Here is a 20,884-nt window from a genome sequence, read left to right on the forward strand (position 1 = left end):
AGGCAGACAAATATTAAGCTCTGCACAAAACTTTCCAAAATAAGAGTGGTGGTGGGGAATCCCTGATTTCAAAACAGTTTTTAATGTGTAAGTATGCATGCATGCATGCATTTATTTATTTTCCCATATTCACGGAAAAGCATCAAAGGTTTATTTACACAAATAACCTGAGTTCAATGGGGAAAAGGTTATTTCAGAAATATCTTTTCTCACTCTCTTTCAAAAAGAAAAACAAAAACCAACACAACCCCTTAGATTTTTAAATGCAACTTTCTCATTTTATCTAGCACACTCATTCAAGATTTATAGATGCATATATTTTGCAGTTGAACAATAGCAAGTCTTTTTTACCTGAAAAAAAAAGAGACACACATAAAAAAAAAAAAAAACAACATTAAAATCAACATTTAAGATGAGGCGAATTTTTAGTGATATAAGAAACAATAAAATACCAAAGCCAGTGTTTCAGACTTTGCAAAAATACTCCCCTTTGTCCTCAGTACAAACATGGCAATTTCAACACCAATCACATTTTTAACTGAGAGTGAATGAAGCCTAGTAGCAGTGAAAATTTGTCCATCATCTGATAGCAACAGTCTCTCTATAATTTATCCCACAATATTACTCTCCTCTAGGCAAAGAAATATATCTTTTACATATATAATTCAGCAGATTCCACCTTCAGTGGGCCAAGTGGAAACCCAATGTCCAAGTTTTACTGGAAAAAAACGACCTCTTGATTTTGAAAATTTTAAATCATGATGTAGCAATAACCTTTTCCTTTTACTTGTTGCAAATGAAAGAAGAAATTCATAAAAGATCCAGTATTCATCCCAAAATGTAAGCATTTACTGAAAAAAATTAAATCAATGCTGGCTTTGGTATTATACCTCGCTTAGCTGAAATCATATATGCAAAGTCCACACATTCAGCACTAGCCAAGCTGTTGTCTGTTTGTATTTTGCAGCATAAGCAAGTGCTTGTTAAAAAGACACAGAGAGAGGAGCAGATTAGCATGTTTTCTGTGCCAAAGTATTATATACTCCTAAAAAAAAAAATTAAAGTTGTCATAAACAAAATAGGAAAGCATTGTGGGGGATTTGTATGGCTTGCATAATATTTTTTGAAGCCTCAACTGTATTTGTCATCCATTCTGTCTTCTGTATCATCACATTTATATTATTTGAACTGTCTTATGTTTCTCTAAGATCTGTGCTCACACTCAAGGATATCACAGGAGGACTTAGCTGAGATTTCACATGAAATATTTGGCATCACAGCAGAACAAGGTCACCTTTTAGCCTCATGACCAAAGGTTTTGATTTACTCTCACTGAACCTGCCTGTACTACATTCTGAGTTAAGTCATGCAAGGAGGTGGAAAGGATTATGCAAGAAAATGTGGGCAGACGCAGTAACATGTATAACCAGATGTACCTCTTTGAAAAGCACTTGGCTCCCCCCTCTCAGTAGGGTTTGCTTCTCTCTGCAGTTTTTCACTCGCTTCTTCCTTTCTGTTCTTTTCTAGTCTAGCTAGAGAAAATCTCAGTCCTTTCACACAAATAATTAGGGTATCTTGCTTTTGCACAGTACAGCACTGTCACAGGTATTTTAAAAAGCTATTTGTGGTTTTCTGTCACCCTGCAGGACTTTTTCCAATAGTTTTTCACAGCTCAGCTGACCAGCACAGAATGCCACAGCTTTTCTGGAGAAGAACTGACACACCAGTGTTCAACTGTGAAATCATTCAATGGATTTAGGAAACAACGTAGATCTGGGCCAAACTGCCTGGTTTGATTTGATAGAATTTACCAATACAGAATTTCACATAAATTCAACAGTTCATACCTTCTTCTATTTTGAAAGCAAACACAGCTCCCATCATCATCTGATCCCAGACATTATAGGAGGCTTAGGCTTAAAGAAGACTTTTGACTGTGTATGGGTTGAATATCCAGATTTTGTATTAATGCTGCCTAGGCCTGGCATATTTCTGCCTGAGATTTTCTGGGCAGAGATATGAGCAACAGTTTTCTATGACAAACAAATAGTAAGTCTCAGGTACCAAGCTGCAGGAGACCACTGAACATCCACAACAGACATATCTGAGATTTCTGGATAATTGCCAGAAAATCTTAAAATTCTGACCTGAAAATATTCCCAAATGAGAAACAAGGATCTGCACATCAGGGTACAAATATATTCTAGAGGCAGTAAACTAAGACATAACCCAAATGAAATGAAACACATAATTAACCCTTCCTCTGTCTAATAGTTTAGATAATATTTATAAATTTCATCACTTTGTCATATAATTAAAAATAAACAGCATTTAGAAAGGATTATTTTTTGTGCTCGTACGTGTTTAAATTTCTTATGGTTCTTTTTATGACGAGGAAAAAGAATCTTATTTAGAAATAATCAATTCAGAATTCATCAGGCAGCAATGCTGTCCACTTTCCAATTTCAAAGCTAAAACTTTCTTGTTAAGGAAATACGTGAAACTTCACCTTGATAATGCAAATGAAGAACTGGATCAAAGTATGTCATTTCCAAGACACTGATTTATATGTAGCAAAATTAATTTTAAGCATGTCACATACGGTATGTAGTATTTTATGAAATGTGAGCAACAAGGCAACTAAAGCACAGTGACAAGCATTGGAAATCATGTCAAAGGAATAAAACTAAAACAGGACTAGTCTTAGGTTTATTCCACACTCCACACCTGAGAAATAAACCTACATTTTACAAAACTTGTTGAAGGACATAAACTACAAAACCCTTTGCTACTACCTGACAGGTGTAATTAATGATCCATCAAAAATGACAAGGAAAAAAGTTTTATACTAACAGAGCAACATGCTGAACCACCCTCAGCTTGCTGAATCTAGATAAACGCACCAAGTCATGCCATACAATGTCAAGGAGTGAGTACAGTTTTCCTACTTACATGGTATGCCTGTGACAACACAGCCTTAGGTTTCCAACAACAGACATGCTGTTATTATGGCAACTGAACAGGGTAATAAAAGAATCCCTGTGAAAATCACACATGACAGAAGTTGAAAGTAGCAGTACATAATCGTTTCCCTGAAGCTGGGTCTACTGCCATTCTTCCAAGCATTTCCATGACTGTTATTCTGTACATTACACTAATTCTGCAATAAAATACTTTTGATGCATCATGATATGTGCACGATATTAGATACTGAATTAATAATTCTGTAAACCATGCTTTAGGCTAGAAGAATGTGTTGATATTTGATTATCATATCATGATAGGATCCATCCATTGATTACGGGAGGACTTCATCCTCCCTTGTAGGGCACAGGAAAGAAATAAAGTTGGTTCTTTATTCATAAAGATGCTAGAATTATAAAAACTAGGAAAAAGTGGCTGTGTCCTTGAGATGACCATGAAACAAAATTTTATTCCAATACCTACTTAAATAGGTAAGGCACTTCTGGTTATTAATATATAGATGTGTGAATTTGATGGAAGAAAGAGAAATCAAACTGAAAATACAAATAATAATAAAAAAGAAGTTTAAAAGATTAAATTTAGCATTAAAAAAATGTAAAGAGAGGAAATGTGCTAATACAGCAACAGCCAACTTTGGGGTAATATTAAAGCAACACAAAGTAAATTTTATAACTTGCAATGCTGTCGGATTATTCCCTGATATCTCCCCCCAGAAATATTGTCTATGACGATACGAGGATCCTCTGGAAATCTAGCACTTCTAATGTAGGAAAAACCTTTCCAGTTCTGAGCAGGCAAAATCACGTTTGTACTGTTCCTACTGTGCAACAAAAGAAAGGATCAAGAAGTGGCTAAATGTCTGTAGCTAAGCGCTTCTGACTCATGCTACCGGTTCAGAAAAATTCTCTTTCCAGTTCATTAAGGAGTCAACATATATCAGAAATTATAATACCACTAATAAATTAACAATCAAAACTCTGAAAGCAAGGTCAGTCACTGTCCTCACAAGAAATAAGGAAATAGTGGAAGTAAGCCTTTGTGTGAAAGAACACCTCTCTCTTACATGCCAGTTTGAGATATACACTGAGATACCTCAGAGGTCAAGATCTAGCTCACCAGTTTAAAAGTACCACCAGACGCATCAGCAATGCTTTTTTATGTCTGATAACCCTGTACTTATGGCCATCAGGATACAGACATTATGATAGTCTGTACTTTCTGTGGACATTTCACGCATATCATAGAAAGCTAGTACATCCATAGAGTCATAGAATCATAAAATGGCTTGGGTTGGAAAGGATCTTAAGAACATCTGGTTCAAACACCCATTCCATGAGCAGGGACACCTCACACTAGACCATGTTGACTAAGGCTGTGTCCAACCTGGCCTTGAACACTGCCAGGGATGGAGCATTTACCACTTCTTTGGGCCACCTGTTTCAGTGCCTCACCACCCTAACAGGAAAGAACTCCCTTATATTTAACCTGAACTTCCCCTGTTTAAGTTTTAACCCATTACCCCTTGACCTATCACCACAGTCCCTAATGAAGAGCCCATCCCCAGCATCCCTATACCCACCCTTCAGATACTGGAAGGCTGCTATGAGGTCTCCAGGCAGCCTTCTCTTCTCCAGGCTGAACAGCCCCAACTTCCTCAGCCTGTCTTCATATGGGAGGTGCTCCAGTCCCCTCATCACCCTCGTGGCCCTCCTCTGGACTTGTTCCAACAGTTCCATGTCCTTTTTATGTTGAGGACACCAAAACTGTACCCAATACTCCAAGTGAGGTCTCATGAGAGCAGAGGGGCAGGATCACCTCCTTCGACCTGCTGGTCACGCTCCTTTTGATACAGCCCAGGATACGGTTGGCTTTCTGGGCTGTGAGCGCACACTGAAGCCGGCTCAGGTTCAGTTTCTCATCAAGCAACATGTCCAAGTCCTTCTCTGCAGGGCTGCTCTGAATCTCTTCTTTGCCCGACCTGTAGCTGTGCCTGTGATTGCCCCAACCCAGGTGTAGGATCTGGCATCTTTTCATGACACTGGCTTCTATTACCAGGTAACCACACAATGGGCTGTGTAACATCTAGAAATGCAGCTTTAATAATAACCTTGGTTGGAAAGGATAATATGACTACATTTAGATAAAGAAAGAAAGAGGTGAGAGGGAAAAAAAAACAAAACAAAAAAAAACAAACGTGCAAGAAAGAGAGAGGGAGAGAAAGAAAGATAAAGTGGTACCCAAGAGAGAAGAAAATTAATTGTTCTTCATTGAATATTGGCAGACAAGTAAAAACAGATTCAACTTCTTCACTATTTCAGGTAGCTGGGAGGGAGAGATGAGGTATTTATATTTAGCTGACGAAGTACACCTCCCTATTGACATAAGGAAATTAATACATACCTACTTTTCTAGAAACTTATGGTTGAATTGCCCTTCAGACACCTTTCTGTTAGAAATTAAATGCTCCTCAAGCATAGTTATCAACTGTTACACCAGCCTTTAGAAGCAATTTGGTGACTCAAGCTTACAGGACAGTTGCAATAACGAAGGAAACTGCATTTCTGTCATTGATATATTTCATTGTGATACACATAAGACTTCTATTTGTGAAGGATTTGCTTCTGCAATTTCTCTTCAGATCTTCTATTTCAACTCTATAATACCTGGCAAATCATTAACTCTACAGTATGATTTGATTACACAAAGGGCTAGCACTATTTTCTCAGCTTATATCTACTGCTTGAATTACAGTAACTTCTATTTTGGAACTAATTACATTTTCCCATATTAACACATCGCAAAATGTCTCTGCTCTGTCAGTCTGTTTAACCAGTATTACACAAGAATACTGGGCCCTTGAGCCTAAAATTATGTGTATTTGCATGACATTTTCTTCTCTTACTGCTATTGCGCAAGTAATTCAGCTGCACTATGCAGCCAGATGTTAGTACATACTGCTGATCTATAACGTTCTTGCCAAGTCAGAAATTCATATCCTGGGATCATTTTGAACAAGTACATACTGAGGGACAGAAAACAATGTATCTTACATGAAGGATTCAATGCATCCCATAAGGCTTTTTTATAGACTTTCATAGAATTTCATAGAATCACAGAATCAACTAGGTTGGAAGAGACCTTTAAGATCATCAAGTCCAGTCTACACCCCAGGACTGCCAAGTCTACCACTAAGGCAGGTCATGCCCTCTCGAGTTTTTGAACACTTCCAGGGACAGTGATTCCATCACTGACCTGGGCAGCCTGTTCCAATACCTGATCACATTCTTGGTGAAGAAATTTTTCCTAATATACAGTCTAAACCTCCCCTGGCACAGCCTGAGGCTGCTATCTCTTGTACTATCACTTGTTACTTGGGAGAAGAGACCAACCCTCACCCCACTACAACCTCCTTTCAGGTAGTTGTAGAGTGATAAGGTCCTAACTGAGCCTCCTCTTCACCAGACTAAACAACCCCAGTTACCTCTGCTACTCCTCACAGGCCCTTCACCAGCTCCATTGCCCTTCTCTGGACCATCTTCAGCAACTCAGTATCTCTCTTGTCGTGAGGGACACACAACTGAAAACAGTGTTCACCAGTGCTGAGCACAGGTGGAAATTAATTCTTTAAATATTTTCATACATTATAGAAAATCTTCCTCATAATTCAGAGATTTATTACTAAGCAAAAATTATTAATGTTTGTTGCAACACTGTATTTCATACTGAATGATACAAATTAGTTTCCTAATAGGTGAAGAGAACTCATTACTAAACCAAAAATTCTTACTCTATGGAGTTAAATTCCTGTTCACCTCTTTTCTTATTTCCAAGTCAGAAATAACTGATTTGGAATTTGAAATTGAGGACCTATCAGTAATTTTATGTATGCAATGTATCAGTATTTTATGTTTTGCAATGATACAACAATTCAACTCATACTCTCTGAAAAGTCTTGCAAAAAAGAAGAAAGAATGAATTCAAGCCAGTTAAGACACATAAATAGACAAAAGCACTGAAATGGTCGTTTCATTACACCAGCATTTTAGTACAGTGATGGTCTACTTATGACTAGTGATTTAAAGTGTATGTAATGCCAGATATGGTTGAAATACCTTTCAAAGATTCCAGATTTGTCATTAGGTGTGATTTCATCTCCTTATTTCATTTTTCTTTATTTCACTATTCAGTATCTTTATTTTAAATGCCTGGTTTGTGGGGATGAAGGTGCATAAAATGAAAAGTTGCTTCCTGCTCTTACTGCACTCACATCTTCTCATTTGCAGAAGGTATAATTTTTCCCTCATTCCAATAGTTCTTTTCATATGTTGACTTCTACTCTTAAGATGAGTGGTTGTTATAAAACTGTCTGGGGAGAAGGGGTTGCTTTAGCTCTCACAGCTTAAAGACTTCAGGATTTGAGTAGCTAAGCTCAGATAACCATGCCCCAAATGATCTAATTCTCCTTCTTGTAGTCCCATCTCAATTATTCTAATCCAGAAAACACCAAAAGGAAGGGGTTTTTTTGGTTGCCTCTTATGGAACCTTGCTCATGTTTTGGGCTCATGTGCATCATATTTTCTTCATCCCAGATACCTTCTCACTCATTTTGCCATTCTACTGCATGTTTCAAGGTCTCACCTCACTCCATGTCTGCTGTCATTCCCTTTGTGAAAAGGGACAAAACCTAAGAGGCTCAAAAAGACTTTCTCACAGACCAACTGCTCTAGTTTGCTTTTCTACCTCTTTCTCTCCACTTAGTGCACTACCACTGCAGATTGCTTGAGTTGCACTCCACCATCAGGCTGCCGGCTGAAATTATAATGACCTCAGGCTGAAGTTACATCCACCTGCCATTTACAATGTAGATTAGGTTTTCCTTCTCCTGGAGCCTTAATTCAGATGTCTTTGGGCAAAGGCTAGCCAGCAGCAGAGGCATGTGTGCAAGTTACCTCCTAACTTCTTCTGGGAGTGCTGGCTGCTGTGTATAGCCTGACAAGGGCCTTCCTTCAACCAACAACCTGGGTACCCAGGCTGCACCAGCACATCTCCATGTGCAGGCTGCAAAACAAACACACAAGCCAAAAAGGTTCAAGCTATGTTATCTAATGAGTATCCCATTTGGCAATATCCATTTCTACCATACTTCCTTCATGAACACCTGAGATTTACTGTCAAGTAAGGCAAATGTTTCAGCTTTAATAAACGTGATAGCAATGAGGGAGAACAGAAAAATGAATTAACACTTCATATGGCCACCACAGACAGCTTCCTAGAATAAGGTGGAATACAGGAGAAGGCTCTTCCCAGGAAATCTAAAAATTATGACATAAATTATATTAGACATTATGGTGCTTTATATTCATATTTTATATTTGTATTACTCTTTTACATGACACATGCTATATAATATATATAAATCATAAACCCTATATCAGAGTCCAAAATCTAATGTAAAAACACAAATATATGTTTATAATCTTCATAATTATATAATTGGCACATATATGGCATATAGCTTTTTTATCAGCACACATCACAGACACTTTGTGATTACAGAAGTGCATGAATTATTATTTACTGCTGCTAAACATATGATATTAATTTGCTGCAGTATAATGAAAGAATAGAATTTTAAATAGAAATTTGACAATGGAGATAGTTGAGTGTTTTTCAGGTTCCAGGATCTTCAGAACCAAACATCACATATGGCAATTTTATTTGAGATTGATGACCAGTTCCATTTGTCATCTACAAAAAGTTGATTCCATCAGTTTTGTATTGTTTTGAATCACCAGATGGCACTTTTCCCTGCTCTAAAGACTTACCATCTGAGCATGTAGGAGTTAGATCTGGAAGAAACACTGCCAGCTGTACTGAGACACTGTATAGATGTTGAGTGCTTTACCAGTAAAGAATTACTTGTCTTATTTCAATCTCTCTCCTTAGCTGAAAATATTCCTTCCCAAATTAGTTGCTGTAGACAAGCTACGTCTACAGAAGTGGAAAAAAAAAGAATTTAAAATCCTCCACTTTTGTCAACACATATGCACTGCCCAGGGACATTTTTTAAAGGCATTCTCTCACATTCCCCACAGGACTGTATTTATAGCTGCACTTCTAACTTGAATAAAAAAATATTGACAAAATGAAATAAAACTGTGTTGAAAAGATTCTCCACTTCTAAGTGCCATTATAATTGTGCTACTTCTATTCCTCTTATGTTCTTCAAGTAATTTCTCTCCCTTGTTTCCATGTGCAACCCACAAGGAGACAAAAAAAAAATCAGAAACGTATGCAGCTATGGCATGGCAAGAGCTTTCAGTGAAGCACAATCATGATTCATTATCGTCACATACTAATGGAGTATCTCAGTGGAAACACCATAAAGAAATGTTTAAACATCATGCAGTGATTGTTTTGTAATATCTGTAACTACACTGCACACAAATCTTTCACTCTCCTGTTTTCTTCTCTTATGTGGGTCAAGCACAGTGCTTCCTTTCTCTGTGACTGGGGAGAAGAGACAGGCTCATTTGTTTCTTTTTCCCCTCAATTTCTTTCTACTTTCTAACTGTTTAAAGGGATAGGGAGTTGCACAGCTAAATCAATTTTGTGCAACAATCTGAAAAACAGTTTTTAGGCAAGAAGTTAAATTTAAAGGAATTTTTGTCATAAACTTCACTAACGTTGCATGCAGCATCATGAAAAATCAGTTATTCAAACACAACTCCTTTTTGTAAGGATTCAGGGACCTCTCTTCCATTACTCTGTAGGAATACCTTTATGTTATTTCATTCTATCTGTATTAACAGGGAAGTGACTGTTTTTACTGTTGAAGAGTTACCATAGCTAAGTTCTACATGAGGGTGGGACTGTGTGAATATACACTGGGTCCCAGTCACTGGCGAAAACCAAAACAGTACTTTTTTTTGAGCTCACCAATATTTTTTTTTCATAAATAATTTATGGATAACATTTGAGAATCATAAAATAAGCAAATGCAAATTTAAAAGAAGGTGTAAAAATACCCACTGGAAATAAACACGAAAACTATCACCACTAACCAGTTTTGTGATTTTTTTGTTTTGCAGTTTGACCCAGTTAAGTCCATGCTATGTGGTAAGACATTACACTGCTTCTGTCATCAGAAGAGTTGTGAAGATGACAGCCAAAATTCTGGCCTCTAAGCCATCAGGCTGCTCTAGTGAAATCAAAGTTTTGCACTCAGTTTTGAGCTCAGTAAGCAAAGAATTAGACCTTGAGGCTTTAAGGTTTGATAACAGGGATGACAAAAGCACCAAAAACCACCAGGCTATCTCCGTGAAATAAACTCAGTAAACTTTTCTCCAAAATCATGTATAATCAGCCACTGCAAAACCACTACTGCATTAACTATTGGTAAAACCATTTAGGTTGGTTGGAGGTTTTAGAGGGGTTGTTATATATGAAAAGCAGAATTGGAAATTATTTTTGGATTTGCTTCAGTCAAAGGAATCTAATAAATTTTAAAGTGCCTACAGCTAAAAGGAGGCACAGGACACCCAGCTCTGAGGTTGCAAAAGTCTGAAACAGAGTTACTTGTGCCACTGAAGTATACACCCACACTGCTGGCTTTAAAGCAACCCCTCATTCTTTATTATAGAAATCTATGGCACTGCAGAAGAATCGGCTGTTTAAGTGCTCAGCAAGGTTGAACAGCCTTCATTCCATAGCTGGGGGCTTATGCTGTGGCTGCCCTCCCAAATCCTTATGAAAATAGGAAGTTTATCATCAAGTTCTGTCTTGAATGTAAGATTGGTATTTCATTTATAAACTACATGTTACTTCAGAACAAATGGGATTAATTCTCCCTGTCAGCCCAGGCTCTAGTCTTCATTCCCACGCATGCTGCCACAGCAATCATCTACCTTGGCTGTTGCCTCATCTATGTCCAACTTGTCTTCAAATCTCCTGCCCTCATTCATCTTTTTCCATGTTAGCTGTGAGCTTCTTGAGCATCTTCAGACACTTCAAACACTTTGCTTGCACGCTTTCACACTGTCCTGTTGTTCCTCTAGCTCACATAGCCACAAAACCACTTTCAGCACACCTTTACTCTAACTCTGATGTACATTCCGCATTCATCAGTCCCGAAATCTGACCTGAGCTACACTGATGCTTCACTTTCTTTAAATTTTCTCTTTAGAAGATCCATCTTTGGCCTCTGTTTTCTCCAAAATGCTGGCAAAATACATGAACAAAAAATGTCAACCAAATCTATAAAGCCTGACAAGACTGGGGAGCGTCACCATTCAGTCATTAATCCTTGTTATGACTTTTTAGGAGTTGACAGAATATTTCGTCTTAAAAATGCTTCACACTCTTTTGTTATTTTATGCTAGGTAATCATTAAAAAGCCACTAGCAAATATTGTGCAACATGCAGTGGTGCGTTGACTTGTCTTGCATTTAATTAGTCAATTAGTTTTGCATGGATTATCACAATAATCTAAAACTACCTATTGTTACTATGTAAAGCTAAAAGGAAATAGGAAAAATTACACATTACCTGGCAGAGAGCTGCTGTCCAAGACAATAATCTCAACTTGATAGATACAGAGCCAGTTCAGTTTGAACATTTAAAGACTCTCTGGAGACGTGATTGGTTGATTATCACACATGATGTTTAGACAGTTTATTTTGTGTGACCAATTGCCAAACCAACAAGCATCTCAAATTACTAAGGTGCAAGAGGTTATGGTGAAGCTCAACATTCAGAACACAATCCCACAGAGAGGTATCCTTGGATTTTTCCTTATAATCTTCTGTGCCTATTTATATTTAAAATGAGCCTTTAAAGTGAGTGCTAATATCTGGGGACATCTGAACATGGTTTGTGCCTAATGGCACGGGAGCTCAGCATGTACTGAGATGCTGGGTGTGAACCTGCCTTTTAAAATGTATAGTAAGTTAAAATCAGCATTAATATTATTTTGTTCGACCAATTAAAAATGTAATAAATATGCTCTAAAGATCATCAGCAAAAGCTTAAAAGCAAAACTGGAGGCACTCAATGCAACTAACATGCTGCAGAAGTCTAATTTTTTTCTCATTTGAACAAAATTGTCCAGCAATTAACAGTAAATATGCAATTAACTTGGATTTTTTTAGACTGCTCCATTAACAGGCATACTAAAATATTGCATTAGGCTTTATGGAGTAATTAGAAACTTCTTTGTATTAATAAGCAATGCTATCCACATTATTTAGAAAGCTGCATTTGGCTGGAGAAAATGCAGAATTTGCTTCAGAGCCACAAAAATATTACTTCTTAAATTTTACAGAGACTTACCATTTCTGTATAGGAAAAAAGTGAATCATCTGCGATACTCACGCTAAAGCAAGTTGTACCTTAGATCAGATCATAAATTCACTCAAGAATTATGAGCAAAATGCTTTTGTAAGTTCACATCAAAAGCCTTTCCTTTTTAACTGCAAAAGTGACCTTAACTACTTTGTTAGAAAAGCAAACACAAAGGTATATGTGTCCTTACAATTGTTATTTTTCTCCAGTCTCGCACACCATACTTGCCTTGACCCAATAAATGCTGGAAAGGATGAAACACATGACTAAATGAAATGGGAAAGCATTCTGAGGACTCAGGTTAAAAAAAATTAAACGTTTTCTTGTCCAAGTTATCCACTGTGCAACAGTTTGGATGAAGCCTTGGGTGAGATAGTTTAGTGTGAGGTGTCCCTACCCATGGCAGGGGGGTTGGAACTAGATGATCTTAAGGTCCTTTCCAACCCTAACCATTCTATGATTCTGATTCTATGATATCAAAGCCTCAAAGCTCTTAAAAGTGCTTTGTTTGGGATTTCTAGGCAGTCTCTGGGACAGATTTTGTGGGCAAACTACTGTTACTTTCACTGCCCACCACTTTGAATACTCACAGGGAAAGAAGCAGTTTTCTCAATGAAGTTCTTAATTTATCTAAAAATGTTGATGCTAATGATGATCTGCATTTCTAAGGCCTGTGGCAACCTCACATGTAAAGTGAGACAAGCTCCAGAACTACTGGAAGCACACCGAATATGAGCACTGCTTAAAGTCTAGCCTAATCGTAAGAAAATATTATCATTTAATTGATCTCTGTAATGTCTACAACTTTAATTTGAATCTGAAACGCTTCCTTCAGGAAGAATGAAATATACTGGAGATAATACGGTGCAGTGATACATAAGCCTCTAATGCCAAACTGTGGGGAGGACTATTTGCAAGTGTTCTCCTCAGCACTGAGGACAACGGCAGGAAGAGAGCGTGTTTGCTGATACAAGCACATAAGAGGACCAAAAAGGAAATAAACATGGGTTGCTGAACTCTGACAGAGACCCTGAGGTGACAACAATACTGTGTTTCCTATTATTGGAGAGAAATAGGAAGCCAGACATTGTTCGTGCTGGACACCCTCTGTTAGATTTTGACAACTTGCGTCTGGTCCTGAGTACAGCTTCTCACATGTCAGCAAAGCTGCTCCCTCCTGCCGTGCCCTTCAGTGGCAGGCCCTTCCTTCCACAGGATCCCCATCCCACCCCAGCAGGGGAAGAGAAAATCACCTCTGGCCTCAAGATTTCTGCATCCATGAAAAGCAGCCACAGAAAGAGGAATTAACAGCAGGTACCACTCTGCTGTCCTTAAAAGGTGAGCCTGCAGCTCTAGGGATGCTGACTGCATGATCAACACAAGCAAGCCCAGCACAGCAGCACCTTGGCATCACGGCAGCAGACCATAGCTGCCTTGTGTCCATCCACTTCAGAAAGCAAACACAAGCGCTTAAATCTGTGCCTACATCGAGGCTGATCTTCTAAATTCAGAGAACTGACCATCAGGTAGAAGGTCAGAGCTAATGCTAGAGTGCTTCTGAGTGACAGAGCTAATTGGCACAGGGCACATCAGTGGCAGGCACTTGGCCTGCAGTGCACTGTCAGTTTGAACTTAACAAAAATAAAAGTTAATGCTGTCATGGACCATTGTCTGTAAAAACATAGAAATACCAAGAGAGCTATTACTCAACTCACCATATGAAACTAATCTGGCAGCGTATTTCGTGAATAATAATGGCAGTGGGTTTTTAAATATAACATGAATACAGCTACTGGAGAGATCCTCTGAGATAGCTGTGTAAATGTAGTTACTTTACTCCACCTTACTGCCCACTCACATATAGACACATACTTAATTTAACTGTTTCTTCCTGGAAGAGTGCCAGACACCAGAAAAAGGCTAGGTTTTCCTCCAGGCTCATGAGCTCAAATTGCTAAAATTGAAGTTCACCATAACCATTTAGTATGGATGTCAATATGAACTTCAGAGCACATTTGCTACTCATTAACATCTGTTTCAGTACATTTGTTTATTAATAGACACTTAAAGAATAATCTCTTTTGCAGACAACCAAATAATATCATTAATATTACAGCACATTTTTTCCTTCAGTCACAATCCAAGGATATTGATTTTCTTTAAAGAATGCTTTATGTTAGCAGTGGCAGTGGCAGTAGTCCTTAAAGCTACAGAGTGTTTTGTTTTGGAGGTTAGGTCACAAACTGTTTTCTGCTGGTGTGACTTTATAATTTCTTTGTCTAATCCCCTGCAAGACCTCAGATATTGGGCGACAATCTCCATTTCTACTGTTTTCTTACTAGCATATACTTCTAGCATTCCACATTTTAGGGAAGATTTAAGTTTGTAATCAAAGCTCTGCAAGATATTCTTTGGCTTACACATGATTTGTGACTTCTGATTTAAGGGAGGAATGCATCACAGCCTTACTTAGATATCAACACATATCTGCATGTGATCTGGATACCTATGCTCTGCTTACAGGCAATGGGCAGAAATGAACTTCTGGTACATATCTCCCTAACCTGTTTTTGACATCTAAGCTGTAATGAAATGATATGTGGCCTACAAGTGCTTATACCTCTCCATGATATAAAGCGAGTCTAGATAAGTTGCTCAATCGTATACCTGTGCTACTGAACTCTGCATTTCGATGAACCCAGCCCTATATCTTGGTATTTCAGGGAGCTGAAAATAGAGACCCAGTTCCTTATTCCAGTCCAATGTTTTTAAATCTTAAATGTTTTGGGACAGGTAGGAGGAGGGGTTTCATGTTTGTTTATTTAACTTTTACAAATAACAAAGTGAAAAATACATGTTCTGGATTCTAAACATGTTCCTCCCATCTTTGAAACAGATCCACATCTTAACAACATAGTGATGAAATCTGAAATTTTGCAATCTTTTCTGTATTGCTGAGAAAAATATATTCAGTTCAGCTGAGTACTGAGTCTATGAAAAGCAGTGCTGCAATGCCCATATTTTGTTACTGTGTTTGTAAAACGTGCAACTCAGTATTGTTGCACTACAAACATTTTTGTGGCTATCATGCCTGCATAGGAGAAAATTTATGGAAGGTACAAATCAACTATGTTATGCTGCATGTACATAGCACAGGAAAATAATACTATCCTTTTTGAAAGTAAATCTTCAAGTCAAGTCTTCTATAGCAAAAGCAAATCTTGACAGACAAAAAGCAGTGACAAATCTCTTAAACGCAATTTTAATTCACAATTTACTTAACTAAGTCACTGCATAAACAATCCAATTAAAACTTGCAACAAAACTCAGTTCCTTACAGAACAACCTAGAGGGCAATTTACCTTACGTAAAAACTGGACAGTTGCCCAGAGATGCAGAATTGAAGGGGCAGCATTTTTTGAGCAAATTCACAACTACACTGATTATATTGCTAATAAGACATTAATTTTTATAACACATGAATATTTTGCCTCATATTTTTCTGGATTTTTGTGAGGCTGCATTCCATAATAGCTGAATATGTGGCATTCTAAAATTCTCTAAAATTGCTTGGTATTAAAGACAATTTCTTGCAAATGTTGGAGTACTGGCATCAGAATACATTTTACTTAAGTCAAGAAAGTAGATAGGGCTGTCTCTGGTGACGCAGATATGCATCAGGGACTGCTCAAAACTGACCATAGAAACAGTAGCTTTACCAGAGATACTGACAAGTATTTTTGAATAATTCCATCAAGAATTCCATAGGAGATCCATCTGCAGAAAATAAAGGCAATATTAATTTTAAACTATTCTCTGTGAGTTATTTAAAATGTATTATCATTCAGGCATGAAGATTTTTTTTACTTACATAACTGCAGATCTGCAGATACACAAGAGCTTGAGTAATACGATATGCCATAGGGTGTGACAGTGCACAAGTCTGAGTGTGTTAGGAATGAAGAAAACTCCAATCTGAAAGGTATGTTGCGTATCACATTGCCCAACGTGCAGCCTTTTGGGCTGGTTCTTGCCTTATTCTCCTGTAAGCCCTCTCTGCAGCTGTTAGCATCAAGGCATAGTTAGGAGTGAATGAAGAAGACTACAAGGAACCATGAACAGACAATGGCAGGACCAGATTTGCTGTATGTGGGCAATATGAAACACAGAGATTTTCCCACCTGTCTCCAAAATGGCAATAACTCTCCTCCCTTGTACACCTCCTTCCAAAATGAGCCAGACACATTGGTGGGTTAAAAACTGCCTGTGCACAAGTTGCAAGTACACAGGCTAAAGAGAAGTATCAGCAGGTTCTTTCTCACCGCCTGTAGTTTACAATTTATTGCAACGGCACTGTGGTGAAAACACATGCTCCCCCACCAATCCCTTGGTCTGTCCACCCTCCCCAAGTGCTGCTTCAGCCTACTCCATGGGAATGCTCACTGCCCTACCTCCCCTCTTCCTCCCTAATCCCCAACCTCTTCAAAGGCTGGCAGTCTCATCCCCCTCTTACTCTACCAGCTCTAGTAACTCAAAAACATACCAGCATACTAAGTCCTAGAAAAGGAAAAACTACTCTGTAACTGACTGAAGGTTTATTCACCACAAGTTTGGTATTTCATGTTTCCCCTGGTGCCTTGATTTCCTTCATTCTCACTGTACTGTATTTAAATGTACCTATATAAAAATACAGGTAATTGAACACAAAATAAAAGAATGCAACAGAGGGAACAGGATGCTATGAGGACATTGCAAAATATAAGTGAAAGGGAAAATGAGCTTGAATGAGTGGCACTACTGCCTGTACTGGCATCTTAATTTTTCATGGTATACATCTTGTGAAAGCCTGTAACTCTTAGCTCTAACTTAAAAAAAAAAATCTGCAGTTGCATAATTATTACGTTGAGCAAAAATTATTTGCTTCCAGCCTCTAAAAAACTGCAAGATGGTCTCCAGCTTGAAAGTTTATGACTTACATACAGATATATAAATTGCCAAATAATGTGTTATATTTTTTGGAAGTGCACTCAGCTTTTCAACCAGATTTAGACCATGATTAAGGAAGGCATTTAAAATGAGTAAGCAATAAATGTAAGTGAACATTAAGGTGGGAATATGACAGTTGTATGTGGTTATATATTACTTGAGCATATAAGCACAGTGATACAAATATTCAGCAACTGATAAAGTGATTTTGTTTAAAGACAAGAAGGAGATATAACCCATAGTGATTAAAGGGTGTAGTATAATATCTTTCTATTTTGCCTAGAGGGGAAACTATGCTGGCAGAAGCTTTCACCCCTGAGGGATCAACTCTTGGCTGTAGCTTCTACCAGGGTAAAGCAGGTTTATTTTTATGGGCAGAAATCCACAGAAATCCTGCCAACTGAGGCTCCTCAGGAGACAGATAAATTTCATGCAACTCCCAGCTGGCCTGAATACCAAAACAGCAGCAACTTTCCCTTACTGCTCACTTTTGTTTTTTGCTCTCTGGACTAACCAACTTCTTTCTAGCCACCCTGAGTATGTGTATTTGAGATAAATACATCACTTTTAGCTACCACAGGTAAAAGATTCAGATCAATGTGCAGGTTCACTGTGGCTCTACAGCAGCTGTTTTGTGCATGCATGTTTTTTTAAAGATGGTTATCAAAGAAGTAATACAAAATGCCTCTCAAAAGTCAACCCAGGGTCCACAACAGAATTGCTCAATCTGCTCTAATGCTTATGCTGCATTTTAGCATTGAAATTAAAGCCAGTGCTCTGACAGCACTGTGCATTCTCTCCAGTCTGAGGCACTGAGGGGTTTTTAGGTAGCCCATGCTACCACGGCTTTCCTCAAAAGGAGGGCAAAAAATAAGTTGCTGGATTGCTGGACTGCCTGAGAATTAAAGTCCAGCAGCCTGACAACTTATATCACATACCTTTCTTTCTTTCTCTGCTTTCAAGACCTTGCATCTTCTCCCTGCTGTCACAAACCTTCTTACTCCTGCTTAAAGAATCATTGCAACACCCTTCAAGACAAGAAATTACCAATTCTCTGAAGGGGAAAAAAAAAAAATAGAAAAACTTTTTCCATAAGCTTTTTTCATTTTAGGACAAGAGATAGTCTCTTGTGATTCCCATTTGCTGTAGAAAGTAGGCGGCCCACTTCTATTCTCAGCAGGGCCCAGATAAACTGTTCTACTAGATGAAGAAATAAACAGGGATTCCCTCTGGCAAGGTCAGAGGAGCAGATGAAAATGACCTTGGTAGCACGAGTTCAACCAAGTACTAAAGGTTCCACGTTCACTGGGGTTTGGTTAAATAATTCCGGTCCAATCTTTTAGGAACACAAATGCAAACCATTCCCTTCTCAATGGGGTAACAGAAACAAACACACAAAGTTAATGAACCCAGCAGGGATTGACCAAACAGTTCAAACCCCCCTTTGGAGCAGCAAGAACAACTTCGAAGCAAACAACCTTAGCCACTTGGCACTGGAAAACAGAGCCTGCTCTGCTTGGCTGATTGAGTAAAAACTTCCTTGATTTCAGAAGTTCTTCATTCTTTAGGGTTTTAAATTTAATACCAAATACTGACTAAAGAATCATCCATTCAGTTCTGACAGTTCAAATGCTAAGTCAAAGAAATGGCAGTAAAATGGTTTCTCCAAGCATTTAATTCATTTGTGTTCTTACTGGGTCCAGATTCCACATCTCCTCACACTCCCTTACTGCCAACATTCAGGTTTCCCTCCTTCAGTCCCATGCTTTCTTCACACTGTTCTCTTTGTATGAAACACTCTTTTTATCTAACAGTATCCATTACTCCTTCTATGCACCTGGTCATAGAAGTGTTCCGAAAGAGTCAAAAGGATCAGACGGAAAATACATCCACGCGCATATATGGTACTCTTGGCAGATCAATATAAAGTGTAAGTGCCATAGTGAAGAGGATGGATGGACAGAAGGAAGGAAAGAAGGAAGGAATTTTTAACTACCTTTTTAAGGTTAAAAACATATTCTGTATCCTCAATAAAACACTGTACAGTATGCTGTAGAAAAACTATTCTATCAGACCAGCAATTTAAGTATAAAAATTTAACAGTAAGGTTGGACACAGCAACTACAACAGCTTTCCTAATTTTTCAGGAAATAGCTACAAGAAAAGAAAAATATCATAGCCTCACAGATAAAATACATTTTCATTGAGAACAATAAGGATTAAATCATCATTTTATGAACACAATATTTCAGCAATGCTAAAGTATATCCAGAAGTACAAGCTGATTACCTAGTTAAGCAAGAACATCTTGCTTCATTAACACCTTTCTATGCTACCACATTCAGAAGAACCTATTTTAACTGTGGGAAGGGATGCTTTTGTATCCCATTACATCATGATCACAATATGACTGCATTTTCCAGGTTGCACGAAACAATCAGCTTTATTATTAAGCATAACAGAGGAAGCCACTATTATTCTCTTTAATTACAAAAATAATGCTGAGCTGGAAACAGTCAACTGGATCAAAATTTGGTATGCATTTGGGTGCTACTGGAAGCAGACACGTACGTGTCACATATTCTCACTTCATATGTTAGAACTCCTTTTTCACAGCACACATGAGGAGTCACCTGTGCACATACAGGTCAGCTTGACAGACTGCACACTGCCATAGGGCTTCATGGTGTTGTATGAGCTGTTAAGTAAGGAACAATCCCCTTTTCACCCACTCACTGCTAAAGCACCTGAACAAATCCATACTGCACTGTCTACATTGTCTCCCACTGAGGTGATAGGCCATCATTATTCAAGGTGATGGTTTTAGCCTTTATTTAATTTTGCAGTGTTCAAATGGCTTTGAATGTGTCTTATTATTTGAAAAGTATTTCTGTAATTCAAGATATTCTCAACCACCAAGCTAAACCATGACTATAAAACTCAACATTTGCCTTTTATTTTCAAGGCTGCAATATTAATGCTTGAGAACTGTAGTGCTCAATAGTTTGTTATTTTTTTCTCATATTTCATACTCTTTATTAACATCTTGTTTGATGGATATATTGGTACACAACAGCACTGCCTAGAGTGTATGCCCATTTTGTGTACAACTATTCATCACAACACAACTATTTATCAAGAACAAAAACCTTGTTATGGCCTACAATTAACACACAGAAATAGTAAAGGCAAAGGTCAACATTCTCTCTACTCCCTTCTAAAAATAAACCAAAATAAAATCTGAAGACAACTAAAACCCTCTCTGAATGAAAATATGACACACTTTTCCACTTCTGCTGGCTTGAAGGTATTTGCCTCTGAAATTCCTCAAAATAATATTTCCTCAGGTTAACATCTCTTTCCCTTTAACTCTGTTTTCACCTTCCACATTTATAATTTTTTTAAGCTTCCTCTTTTTTTTACCCTAATCATAACACCTGAAAGGCAAAATTAAAAAACAGAAGGGTAAAGAATGTAAACATATGTAACTATAAAGATAAAAATAGCATAATTTATAAATACTGGTTACTATGGAGGAGCATCATTTGTGTCATGTGAAAGCTCTCCTATA

The 20,884-nt window shown here is 37.9% G+C and overlaps 1 protein-coding gene across 4 annotated transcripts in view; it reads right to left on the minus strand.

The window, feature by feature from the left end:
- Positions 1-20,884, minus strand: part of SLC16A7 (solute carrier family 16 member 7) — a 78,611-nt gene that overhangs the window by 50,104 nt on the left and 7,623 nt on the right. The window contains exons 1-2 of one of the 4 annotated variants that reach the window (XM_062609082.1): positions 11,533-11,721; positions 5,223-5,307 (exon numbers count right to left, since the gene is read on the minus strand). The exons of 1 other annotated variant lie outside the window; for it this stretch is intronic. The gene's annotated coding sequence lies outside the window, so the exon portion shown is untranslated. Of the gene's footprint in view, positions 1-5,222; positions 5,308-11,532; positions 11,722-20,884 lie in introns of those variants that run through there. 2 more of the 4 variants (XM_062609081.1, XM_062609083.1) reach the window with 2 other exon arrangements.

This window comes from Pezoporus occidentalis, unplaced genomic scaffold (assembly GCF_034315485.1).
Source record: "Pezoporus occidentalis ecotype Australia unplaced genomic scaffold, CSIRO_AGI_Poc_V1 ctg134, whole genome shotgun sequence".
Lineage (NCBI taxonomy): Eukaryota > Metazoa > Chordata > Aves > Psittaciformes > Psittacidae > Pezoporus > Pezoporus occidentalis.